This window comes from Mauremys reevesii, linkage group 4, assembly GCF_016161935.1.
Source record: "Mauremys reevesii isolate NIE-2019 linkage group 4, ASM1616193v1, whole genome shotgun sequence".
NCBI classification, from domain to species: Eukaryota; Metazoa; Chordata; order Testudines; family Geoemydidae; genus Mauremys; species Mauremys reevesii.
The window spans coordinates 35,465,451-35,478,346 of record NC_052626.1 but is presented as its reverse complement, the minus strand read 5'-3'; the positions used below and the strand labels follow the sequence as shown (position 1 = coordinate 35,478,346).

At 39.9% G+C, this 12,896-nt stretch overlaps 1 long non-coding RNA gene across 1 annotated transcript; it reads right to left on the bottom strand.

Moving 5' to 3' along the window:
• Window positions 1–821: 821 nt before the first annotated feature.
• On the bottom strand, window positions 822–10,218 carry LOC120404873. Its single transcript, XR_005598225.1, has 3 exons — window positions 9,952–10,218; window positions 2,400–2,529; window positions 822–1,047 (listed from the first exon to the last, which is right to left on the bottom strand). It is a non-coding gene; the product is annotated as an uncharacterized LOC120404873 (long non-coding RNA).
• Window positions 10,219–12,896: the final 2,678 nt, after the last annotated feature.

Here is a 12,896-nt window from a genome sequence, read left to right as displayed (position 1 = left end):
TGAGAGCCTCCCTCATCAACACCCAGATTAGCCAATAGGCTTCTGTATCTCCTCATGGGATGGAGGCGATCCAGATTCAAGTCTGTGTTCAGCCTGATTCAGACCATGGACATGAACCTTTGAGAGGTCTCAGTTTCATTCTGATGCAGAAAAGGAAAAAAAATGAAATCTCAAAAAGTGTCACTCTTTGGGAAAACCATTTCCCACCCAGCTCCTCTTCTGGGTCATATGCTCCAGCCCTATGTAAAAATGCAAGACTTTCTTGAGCCTAGTACATACAATGTTTTCTTGAACAGTGACAGAGCCTCAATGATTCAGTTCCCTGGATATCTTAGCTGACCTCCTAGGTAAGAGGTTTAGCTTGGATTGTAACCCTTGTTTTTTCTCCTATTACTCCTCAACCTTGTCTGGAACACAATTCTTCCCCTTTCATTACTCCATCTCAGATAAGTTGGTAGGACATTATTCTATCTCCTATTTGTTATGCTGCATCTCAAGCTTATATTGTGCCTAGCACCACAGAAACTAACTGCTAAACTATTACTCTCTGCTTCTATAGGCTGCTTTCTCTGTCATTTAGCATTTAATCAGTCTCCTTTTAGAAAGCATGCCCTCTGTCCTTGTTGATTGAAGCTTCATTAACTATTATTTATTAAGTCTAATGACCTTTGCATGGGTTTTGTCTCTTTATTTTTCCAGTACCTATTCATCACTGTATTATGAAGTGTTGCATCAAATCAGTCAGGGTATTAGCTCCCACAGTTGACACAAACCATTGAAAATATTTAACAAAAACATCCTTGTCACTTAGAAAGCCCGTATCCCTAAACTATTCTGAATGAAAGTAGCAGAAATCAGATACCAAACACTGATAGCAAATTCCCAGACTAGATGAACAGGTATTTCCATGGTTGAGGCACAGGGCGATGTTCTGATCCAGACTGTTCAAAGCATTTTTCATTGATATACCGTATATTCATGTTTTCTCTGTTGCAGAGGAGTCACCGGATTCTGCTCCATGACATAAGGAAGACAGCAACACCTGTCCTGAAACACACACAAACCACCTCTAATTAGATGTGTGAACACATTTCATTGATGTATGTCAGGCATCTGAGGTTGGAATTTGGTGCCAGATGTAGAAGCGTTCATTAGATGGCTTTTGTTACTTGTAGATGAACCTCAAGGCAGTTTCACAGAATTGTGAGAATTGTTACTGGAGATGTGCCAGAGTCCCAAAAGATTAGTTCTATAATCAGGCCTCAATCCAAACTTCCCACAATTTGGGGCTTAGAGTCCTGATGTCCAATCTGGACCCATTTCTTGTTAAACATGTTGCAGCTATGCTCCGCTAGTGCCTAGGTCTAGCACCCTTACACTAGTTGAGTAGTATCTTACTATGCAAGTAATCCCCATTTATTTCAAGAGGACTAATTACAGAGGAAGGTGCTAAACAATGGATTAAATTCTTCCCACACAGACTGAGTGCCAGTACTCAGGTACTGTGCAGTTAGCATTCAAAGATATTGGGGGGTTGAAATTTAGCCATTTAGCCCACCTCCATAGGTTCTATACCAGTCTTTTTGGCTGGTGTAGTAGCCACAACTCTTCCGTGACAATTGTAAAAGCAACTGGGGTCACTGGAGCTGGATTTGCATCAGTGCAAATGTGCCTGGACCCTCCCTTAGATCATCCCAATAGCCTTTGGAATAGGGCTGGCTAAAAAACAAGAATTCCATTTTATAAAAATATTTCAAGCTTTTCCATGTTGGTTTCATTTCAATGTGGAACATAACTGAGACCATTCAAAAGATCTGGGGGGGCTGGGGGGCAAAGAGAGACACCCACCATAGAGCAGGCAATAGCCAAGAGATTAGGCCTCTTGTCTGGAATGTGGCAGATTTGGGTTAAAATTCCTGCTTTCTTGCTAACCAGAAATAACATTCTGGACCTGAGAAATCTTCCTGATGAAAGTTTAATTGAAAAAGATTCATTTCTACAACAACAACAACAAAAAATGGTTTCAAGAAACTGGCATTTTCTGACAAAAAGGTTTTGTCAAAAAGGTTCTCACTAGTTGTAATCTGGAGGTCCCAATCTGAAATCAGGGCCTTCTTGTGCTATTCATTGCAGATACACATAGCTTAAAAAAATGTTCTAGTAGAATCTGTACATACAATGAAAAAAATAAGAGGGATAACACAAACAAGTGGCGGAGAAGCACAAGGTAAACACTGAAAGAATTAACTTGCTAATTAGGTTGGCCAAAGACATTTTTAGGGTCTGGTTCTGATCTCACACCAGTTTTATACCAGTGTGACTTCACTGATTTCAATAAAATTACTCATGATTTTCATCAGCATAACTGACTCAAACCTACAGAGTGCAAAGGGCTTTACCTGGACATCCTTCTTGCCCACTGTAACCTTCATTTCTGAAGTCCAGATTGTAAAGAAATCACAACATTGATTCCTCCTTTTCATTTCTTCCAGGTGCACCAAATGATTTTCCATGAGTGACGTGTACTTCCTGTGAAATACGTGCACTAATATCAGTGTTAAAAGGAAAATAAGCAAATTAAAGAGAAAATTCAGTTTTCCTGCATATTTGTCTTGAACAGTAGATTAAATAAATAGCTTTGCTGGAACCTATCATGTCTGCAATGTGTAAGCAGACACAGTAAAAATGAATATGCGTGTATACAAAACATTGTGAAATCACACATTCCCAGCCGCAGTTAGTAAGTACATGAATGGCCTAATTATCTTTCCACTGATATAAAAAGTTTAATAGATGAAGCACTCAGGAAAATAAAAGTGAAAATCCAGATGCAATTATTAGGCTTTATCTTCATCTTTCTAAATTGTAGACTGTTCCACATTGCATTTCCTTTCATCAATACATAACTCATAACATGTATATTTTGCAAGGATTGTACATACATAAACCAATCATTTATGCATCTTTCATGCATCACAAACCACATAAAATAAAATAAATTGGCTTTACTTTAATCTGTGTTCTTAATTCACAAATTTCAGGCAACTCTTACAATCTACAGAACGGTGGAAAATTCAGATAGAACATTTAAGTAATTTACATATATACTTTCAGTTACTCTTTTATAATCTATGCAATATAATTATCAGTGAACTGCTATAGATAATTTCCCCATAATTTTCTTCCTCCTACATTATGCATTATAATCACTTTCATCTTCCATACCATGTGTGCTGGTATCTTTCTGCTCCCCCTCCTTCCTGGGCAGAAACTAGAATATATTAAATCAAGTGCAGAACTGGGTTTCATTTTTGTGGTTAAGGCTTTTTATTGCAAAGAGAATAGATTTTCAAGTGTGAACTTCATATTCATTATTTGATTTAGTCTCATCAATTTAGGCCCAAATTCTTATCTTCAGCCAAAGTCCAGAGCCCAGCACCCTGCCAGAATAGCCAGGTTTACTGTTAGACAGACACACAAAGGGATGGAGAGTGAGGCTCTATTCTTGTACAGGAGAGGACAGGAGGATATGCATGGAATCCGGTCCTCCAGTCCTACCTCTATGCCAGTTTGGTGATGCTCAGTTCCATCTTGCCACTATGTGTTGCTGTGTTGCAGCCCCCCACAATTCTCAGCTCCACATCACACAGAGAATAAGCAACAGTTCCCCATTAACCATGCAAGGAAACCTTACTAATTGATACTGCTGCCTGGGGAGCGTTTACTTCAGTGGAATGGGAGCTGGATTTACTCCTGTATTTTGCACCAGTGTAAATGACGTATATTCCACTAATGGGGAGACAATGTTTTCTACTGACACAGCACTAGACTGGGATTCAAGAAAAAAGTTTAATTCATGACTGTACCTAGGGTTGCCACCTCTGAGGTACAAAAATACCCAGGACATCTGGGATGATCCATAAAACTGGAAAACTGGCAGTGTGTATTGACCATCCTTACAGATTTCCCTGGGCAACTACTTCAGAAATGGGATGAGAGTCTGGGAAAACACGGACAGGTAACAACCCTAACTCTGCCACTGCTCTGCTAGGTGACCTTGGGCAAGTCACTTCCCTTTCCAGTTCTTCTGTTTCCCATCTGTAAAATGACCTTTATTTGAGCATTTCACAATCTATGGGTGAAAAAGAGTTATGGATTCTTATTATTAGTACAGTTACTCCAGATTTAAATCAGAATTTGGCCTTGTAGTGTCTACTTGAGCCCTGTGATGAATTAAATGGTCTGAATGAGCTGTTAGAGCCAATCACAGAAATGCACCAGTACCTGGATACTTTTTAGTTGAATATATATTGCATTTACCATACCAAACATTGATTTGTTCTATGGAAAATTATAGTAAAATATTACCTGTCGGGAAAAGTGCTTCCTTGAATAATGGCATATTACATTTTCATCCAAGAGCAGAATTTTTCCTCCCACAATAATTGCCCTTAAAGCCACTCAATATTTGTCCTTTGTTCCTAGCTTTTTGAAATTGCTGCTCCCATTTTGTGCTCTCTCTTTTTATTATTTATTGTCAATTGATTCCTCTTTTGAAATGACCGGTGGACTACTGAGCTTGCCCTGCAGCCAGATCCTTTGGTACAGGCACACTGAACATTTGGTCTGGTTAGTTCTGTATTTTGATTGCAATGGTTTATAATGATTTTAGTGTATGGTGCTTAGATGCCTAATTGAGGGAATATTGTCTATTTTTCTTCTTGTCCCACTCTATCTTCAGCCTCCAAACCCCTGCTTGACCTACTAGGGGATGGCACCTATCTCCCATTGGAAGGAGCAGCCTTTGGAGGCACAAGGTGGCTTTGAGGCCCTTTCTACCAGCAAGAGGAAATTTTGTGCAAGCAACTCTGGGACTGCTCAGCAGAAATTGCCTTGCAGAGGAGGTTAGTGTTTCTGGAAGGTAGGACTGGATCCTTTGCTGCCACACTCCTTCCCCACAACATTAAGTCCACTTGGCTCCTACTCTCTGCACCTGGAAGGACTGGCTAGCTGTACTGAAACATAAGTGGCATGAACAGAATGCATGCTCATGTGAGATGGTATAATGGCATAACTCACTTGTGGTTTTGCCACTTCTAAGTAACACTGCCATCCCAACTCTTTCTGGGAAAATCCCTATATTGCATCATAATGTCGGGTCTTTCCCATCTACCATCCATACAGATAGGGAGGCAGAGGCACAGACAGACACCAAAGAAGAAGCAGATGCAGAGATATAAAAATTAACATAAGCAGCCAAATTCCTTTCATGAAATACATGCAGTAAATGGGAACTTTGTGCAGTTTGAAAGAGTCCATTTCATCCCAGTTTAGCAATGATTTTAATGGAAAAGAAGGAATTTCAAAAGGTTATATTGTTTCAAAGGATGAACAGAGGATTCAAGAAAATCCAGCAAAGCAATGTTCTGTATGGCTGATTTTGTTATTATTTCTGGGGAATAAGCCTGTTTGGTTTGGATAACATACTGCTGCAGACTCACAGTCTCTCTTCCTTCTCCATCATGTACACACAGTTAGAACTGACCAGGCTATGCATTATGTGGGACATTCCTCACTGCCGAGCGGTGTTCAGCACCTGCTCCTCAAAAAATGTGGTATTTTTATTACCGCCAGTTATTTAGATTGGAAATCGTGATTCCTGAAAGTGAAGTGACAGTGAATTATATTTTTATGCTAAAGCAATTAATCCCACATCAGTTCAAACTTCCTGCAGTCATTTTACAGCGTCTGACACTGAGATCTTTGCCCCATTACTTAGCCACCTGCAAATCAACAGATACATGCCAAGAATGGGAAAGGATACCAGACTGAATGGACAATAGGTCTACTCCAGTATGGCACATTTCTATGTTCCTGATACTCTGCCAAATGCATTTGCCTTTGAGCCAGAGGAAGTTCAAGAGTGCATGATATTTTACAACAGCAGCCAGCCCAGCACACACACCTGCTGAAACCCCCTGATGGATTTAAAGGGACTTGCACTAGGTAGTGCACTATAGTGCATATAGCAATGGCTGATATGGAAGAGAGCTGCTGCAGGATAAGATTCAGTTACTCATGTGGAGTTGAGATTCAGAGCTAGTTCTCATGGTTTCTAAACAGTTCCACTCATCCATACCTCTGATGTGTGTGTCTAATCACACAGTCAAAACTCTATTCCGCCAGCCATAGATGGCAGCTAGGCTTGGTGCAGTGGGAATTTAATGGGGTCCTGTGCGGAAAGGAAAACTCTCTTTAAACCACGAAGTGCATCCCTGAGGCTGTAACAGGTCCTGGTGCTTCTGCACATGTGCTCTGCATGGGGCAATGGCTAGTGGATTTCTATCACAGCAGATCTACTGCTCCCTATCTGCAAAATCCTGCACAGGGCAAACAGAAAAGCCCCCAAAGTGCTGGGTTTGAAGATGGGCAGTCCTCCCAATCCTACAATACCATTGTCATGTATAGAGCTGGTGAGCATTACAGTGCCTGAGGCCGAGACTGTGAGGAGGTGGTTTGGGTTAATGGACAGAGAACTAGGCTGGGATTCAGGAGATTCATATATCATAAAGCCAGAAGAGATCTTTGTGATCATGTAGTCTGACCTCCTGTATGACACAGGCCAAAGGATTTACTTGAAGTAATTCTTATTTGAACGGGAGCTTATCTTTTTTTTGGGGGGGGGAATCCAATGTTGATTTAGAAATTGGCAGTGATAGATAATTTACCACAACCCTTGGTCCATTGTTTTAATGATCAGTTATCCTCCCTGTTAAAAATCTACACCTTATTTCCACTCAGAATTGTCTGGTTTCAACTTCCAGCCATTGGATCTTGTTATTATACTTTTTGTGTGCTAGATTAAAGATACTTTTATTATCAATTGTTTGTTCCCCATGTAGGTACTTACAGACTGATCAAGTCATCTCTTAATCTTCCCTGTCTTAAAATAAAGAGATTAAGCTCCTTGAGTTTATCACTGTACAACCTTTTCTTTAATCCTTTCACTATTATTGTGGCTCACGTCTGAACCCTCTCCAATATGACAACATTCTTCTTGAATTATAGACACCAGAAGTGAAAACAGTATTCCAGCAGTGCTTGCATCAATGCCAAATACAGAAGTAAAATAACCTCATTTTTCCTACTGGAAATTCTTCTGTTCATAAATCCAAGGATTGTATTAGTCCTTTTGGCCACAGAACAGTACTATGCTCTTGGTCAGCTGATTATCCACCATGACCCCCAAGTTCTTTTCAGAGTAACTGCTTCCCAGGATAGAGTCCCTCATCCTGTAAGCATAGCCTGCATTCTTCCTAGATGTATGGCTTCAGATTTAGGCTTATTTAAAATGTTCATTGTTTGCTTATACTCCGTTTACCAAGTAATCCAGATTGCTCTTTATCAATGACCTGTCTTCTTCCTTGTTTGCCACTCCTCCAATCTTTGTGTCATCTGCAAACTTTATCAGGGATGATTTTGTGTTTTCTTCTAGGTCACTGATAAAACTGTTGAATATCATAGGGCCAACAACCAGTTCCTCTGGGACTCCGTCCCCCACCACTAGAAACACATCTATTCTAAGAGGATTCTTCATTTCAACTAACATTTTGAATATTTTGCTATCAGTTAGCAGTTTTTAATTCATTTAAGGGAACTCATATTAATTTTGTATCATTCTAGTTTCTTAATCTGGGTTCTATACCTGTCTCTGGATTGCTGAATGACCTTGGGCAAATCACTTCACCTGTTTCTCCGTTTTCCCCTCTATAAAATGGGGCTAATGACACTGTAGTCCCAAACTGCTTTAGGATCTACTGATTTAAAAAGTACTGTATAAGGGCTAAGTATTATTAATTGTTGTTGTTATTTTGTTATTACTAAATATGTTATTACTAATTGTTATTTGACTCGTGTCTGTAGGGAGCCCTACCCCCAGCAAAGAAACATAATCATTATTTGGAGTAGGTAAGGGAAAGGATATGTTTTCCTTTTAAAGGCATTTCTTTGGGGACTGATACTGCACCTCCACGACCAATCAATATTGCCCCTCCTCCCCACCCTCCATATAGATTCAGCTATAGAGGAAATGAAAAAAATTTCAGCTCAGCTGATAAAACACCACCACTCCACTAGGGCTTTGTCTACACTGCACACCTTACAGCAGTGCAGCTGTGCCACTTTAAGGTCTCCCGTGTAGCTGTTCTCTTGCTGGCAAAATAAAACTACCCCCAACAAGCAGCAGCGACAAAGTTCCCACCGACAAAGCGCTGTCCACACACCAGACTGACAAAAGTTTTACCGACAAAAGTGCAGTGTAGAGATAGCCTAGGGCTACAATTCCCCCGTTCCAGTGCTGAAAGATACCTGGAGCTTAAACTGTGTTTTCTGTCCTCTTTATATCCATCGGACCCGCGGTGTTTCCTTTTGTTTATCTGAGCAAAATGATTTTTAAGTGCAATATGTTTTCATAGTTACACTGAGCACAGTCTAAAAAAACCCAAAAAATAAAAAACACATTTCTAAAACAGTCCAAGTGCTGCAATATGTCACATGAGCAATTGTACAAGAAGTCTGGTCACTTCCTTATGCACAGCCCCTAGGGTAACATTTCAATGTGGTGCTGTGTGGCCCAAAAAACGGGCCTCATAGCCCCTTCCTCTGCCCGAGGTGACCTTAGAAAGCCAACTTGACTACGTCCAATTCCAGCATATCTACAAATAGTCATTTGCAAATGGCATGGCCCTCCAATGAGGTTGCACTCTCATCCCGCTCCCAAAAGGACACCAGTTGTAGTTTAAAACATGGCCTCTCTCATAAAGAGCCAGTAACACCTGGGGAAATTCTGAACTGATGCTACAAAATATGACATCTCTTAAAAGTTATTGGGAGACAAGTATGATTTTAGAACACAGGATCATTTTTAATATTACATTGGACAAAGCAAAGTCATCATCCTCTTTATTTTGATGTAGCTGTTGAAGGTTCAGCAAACACTATTACAAAGATTCTGTTTGTGAATATTTATCACCTGGACTGAAATACCACAATTTTCCTGTGGTGCCATTAACAACACTTTGTGATAGTGGTAACTGGTGGCAAACGTTGATTTTGATTATGATTACCTTTCCTTTTATGGAAAAAATTCTGTAGAAACAAACAGTGATGTAACCACTAGGGGTCTACATAGATTTTTTTAGGGTTTTACAGAAATTACTCTTAAAAATGGTAGAATTCTGCAACTATCCTATAGAATTCTGTAGTAGAAATTTAATATCCAGTGCTAAGGATTTTCTATAACTGTTCTGCAAGACTGTATAAATGTAAAAATAACTGGGGTTTTTTTTGTTTTGTTTTTGCAATTTTACTTCACTTCTCATTGTATCTTTAGGAGGTCATGATGTAATTCAATAGTCAGCATTTATGTCCTCTCTTCACCTTATCTGTTCATTTCTTTATAGCACAAATTCTTTGGAGCCAGTGTCCTTCACAAAGCAAGCAGTGCATATTGGAAGTCACCACCGGCAGCTATGGTGTTACTTAATAATAAAGCTTTGAGTTGCTCAGTTAACAACAGATTTCCACTTTCTTCCCCCCCTCCCAATGACTGATATGGGAACAAACTTCAGAAAGTCTTGGAGAACTGTTGGGGCTGTCAATATATAATTATAAAAGTGAAAGAAGCAAGTTTGCATGGAGTGCGTTATAGAAGTATATCTGTAAACTTAAGAATTCCAGCATAGGTCACAGAGAGAAAACCTATAAACATTTTCCCCCAGAAGTATTTGATGGTTTAAATAGATTTTACATACTGTTCTATTCCTTCCACTTTTATGCACTTAATAAATACCTATAGTAGTATAGAAAAATCCAACAATCTCTTATTTGAAGAGAGAGGGAGTACTGTGTAATATTTCAGCTTGATCACAGCTACTGTCTTGTTTAGCTGACCTTTCATCAGACTGCCAGAGATTAGGTTATTTTTCAGCCTTTGGAAACTCTCCCTTTTTCACAGACAAAAAAGGATATTTCCCTGATCCACCTACACAGGCAGGGCTCTTGTTCTGTTCCACTATCTTTTTTTAGAACCCTTCTCAGATGCTAATTAGCACTAAAGTTAAAAGACTTGATGTAAATCTGCAACTACTGTTAAAACCCAGCATTAACCTCTGTATAATTCCCTGTAAGTTTCACAGGCTTTCAGTGTATTAGTACTATTCCTCCATGGTATGGTTTCTGAAAGGAGCACTGGTGAAATGAGCTGTTCTTTTATACAGCTCACCTGGAGCACTTCCACCCTCCCTCGTTAGCCTTCTAAGCACTCCATTAGAGTCTCACATCACTTAAGCTAACTGAGAGCAGGTTCTTCTTAATTGTGACTGCAAAAAAAGAGAAACCTATTATATACTTCACTGATTTTAAAAATAGAACTGTTCAGTTTTTGTATACACAAATTGCTAAACACATATTTTTAATCTGAAATGGCATGTGTTTTAGATAAGCAAGAAAGAACTAACAAAAAGTGTTTACTCGAACCCACTGTGTTTTACTTCTCTATACTAGGGTACAGCACATCTGAAAAAACAGTGCTGCCTCTGCAAAGAGGCAGTAGGGTTTTTTGTTTTGTTTTAGAAACTTAAAGGTGCAGTACACAGAAAACAAAGACATTTGAATTTCAAGCTATGTACCTAACAAGCTTCAACCCAGCTCTGGATATGAACTTTAAATTCCATGATAGAGATATTTTTAACAGAAGTGCTAAATACCATTCACCATTCAGTCTCTCTACCTGCATAGTCACTCCTCCCTCAAACTAATTCTAATTTAAACAAAAAAATATTTCTTTGTCTTGATCCCTGCCCAGCTGCACAATTCTACTCTGGTTCCCAGTTTAATAAATAATATCAGTAATAGAAAATTAATATGACAGTTAAGAGCCCATTGTTGATTGGTTGTTGTTTGATCATCACATTAATAACAGCACAGTCATGCGCCATCTATGAGGAAGTTATTTATGCTCCTAAGACGGGCAGCATTTTCCTTTTTTTCTCACTCCCAACTGCAGAATCTTATCCAGATCCACATCCACCTGTGCATTGGTTTGTATGTGGCAGATGCTTGCAACCCCTGGGGAATGTCCCTGCCGTGTTGCATTAATATTTCATGGAATATTAGGCTGTACAGCATAGTGACAAGGTGTTCCAGCTGAACATGCCTGGAATATTCAGGAGCACACAGGTGTATTCTACTTGCACATACTTAGAATGTTTGACAGAACATTAGGGACATCCTGTCTTAACATACCGGAGAGATGTATCAGCACATCATTTTTGTTTTGCTTGTATGTACCCAGAGAATTCAACATCACAGCAGATATATTCAACCTGGATACGCAGCATCTGAAACATTTTCTAGCAACCATGTTCTACGTGGATGCCCTTGGCACACTCTGTAGCACAGATGGCATGTTCTACTTGGATATACCTTGAGCACTCACAACACAGCAGAATCAATCTACCTGGGCCTACATGGAGCATTTAGCTACAATCAAGTGGTTCAAAACACCCAGAAAAACCCATCTCTCCCCAGTGTTTCTTCCAAACTGATGGCTAGTTCTTTATGCCAATCTTAAATTATTGTCCCTGCATGGGAATGGCAGGGCCAGACCAGAGCAGTGCCAAAACAGAAGCGGTGTTTCAATCAAGTGGGATTTTAAGAGAAAAAGAACAAGGCGGCTTAGAGAGGCTAGCTTACCAGAGCTCAGAAACTATTACAAACAGCCTCTTGCAACTCCATTAAAGACTACTATTGATTTTTTTTTCATTCCCCACATTTCATTTAAGATAGAAACAAAATGGGAAGGACAACTCTCAATAGAGGTTTTTGTATTTCCACTTTGTTAAACCTGAGGCCCTAGCAACACTGTCAGGAAGTACAGTACCAGGTAATGCATATATTATCATAGAAAACATGCTGTGAGTGACACTGCAATGCAGCTAACAGGAAATTCACCTAATGGGTTTTCTATTGAGATATACCTCCTGGGCATGCGGAAATCCTACAATGATTTTCTACCCAGGAGTTATTTCCATTAGTTATTTAGGGTACATTTTTCAAAGTGGCCTGGGAGCCTAAGTTCCATTTTCTAAAGTGACTGAGGCACTAGGAGCCAAAGGCTCGTTAACACCCAGAAATTGATGGGAATAGCTATCACAGAATAGTTCTCCATGTGGATACACACCACTCACACAGGAGAGTAATTAGTCCAGAATAAAATCCACACAGGACTTATTCCAGAAGAGCTAAAATATGCAGAAATAGCTCCATTTTCCCTGTGTACATTAGCCCTAACTTCCATGTGAAGTCAATAAGACTTAGGCCTTGCCTTCACTACATAGTTTTTTGACAAAAGTCAGCTTTCGTTGACAAAACAGTGGAGATGTATGCACTGAAATGCTCCTCCCACCGATGTATTTCCCTTGCTATGCCGACATAATAAAACCACCTCAATGAGCGGCATAGAGCTTTTTGCAACATAGAATGATGCAGTGTCAGTGTAGACACTGTGCTTTGTTAAGTCACCCTAACTGGCCTCCAGGAGGTATCCCATAATGCCTATCAGGACTGCTCTAGTCAGCAGTTTGAACTCCGCTGCCCTGAAGATATACAGGTATGTGCCCATCCCCCATTTAAAGGCCCAGGAACTTTTGCTCAGTGTGCACAGTTCATAGAATCATAGAATATCAGGGTTGGAAGGGACCTCAGGAGGTCATCTAGTCCAACCCCCTGCTCAAAGCAGGACTAATCCCCAGACAGATTTTTACCTCAGTTCTCTAAAGGGCCCCATCAAGGATTGAACTCACAACCCTGGGTTTATTAGCAGGCCAATGCTCAAA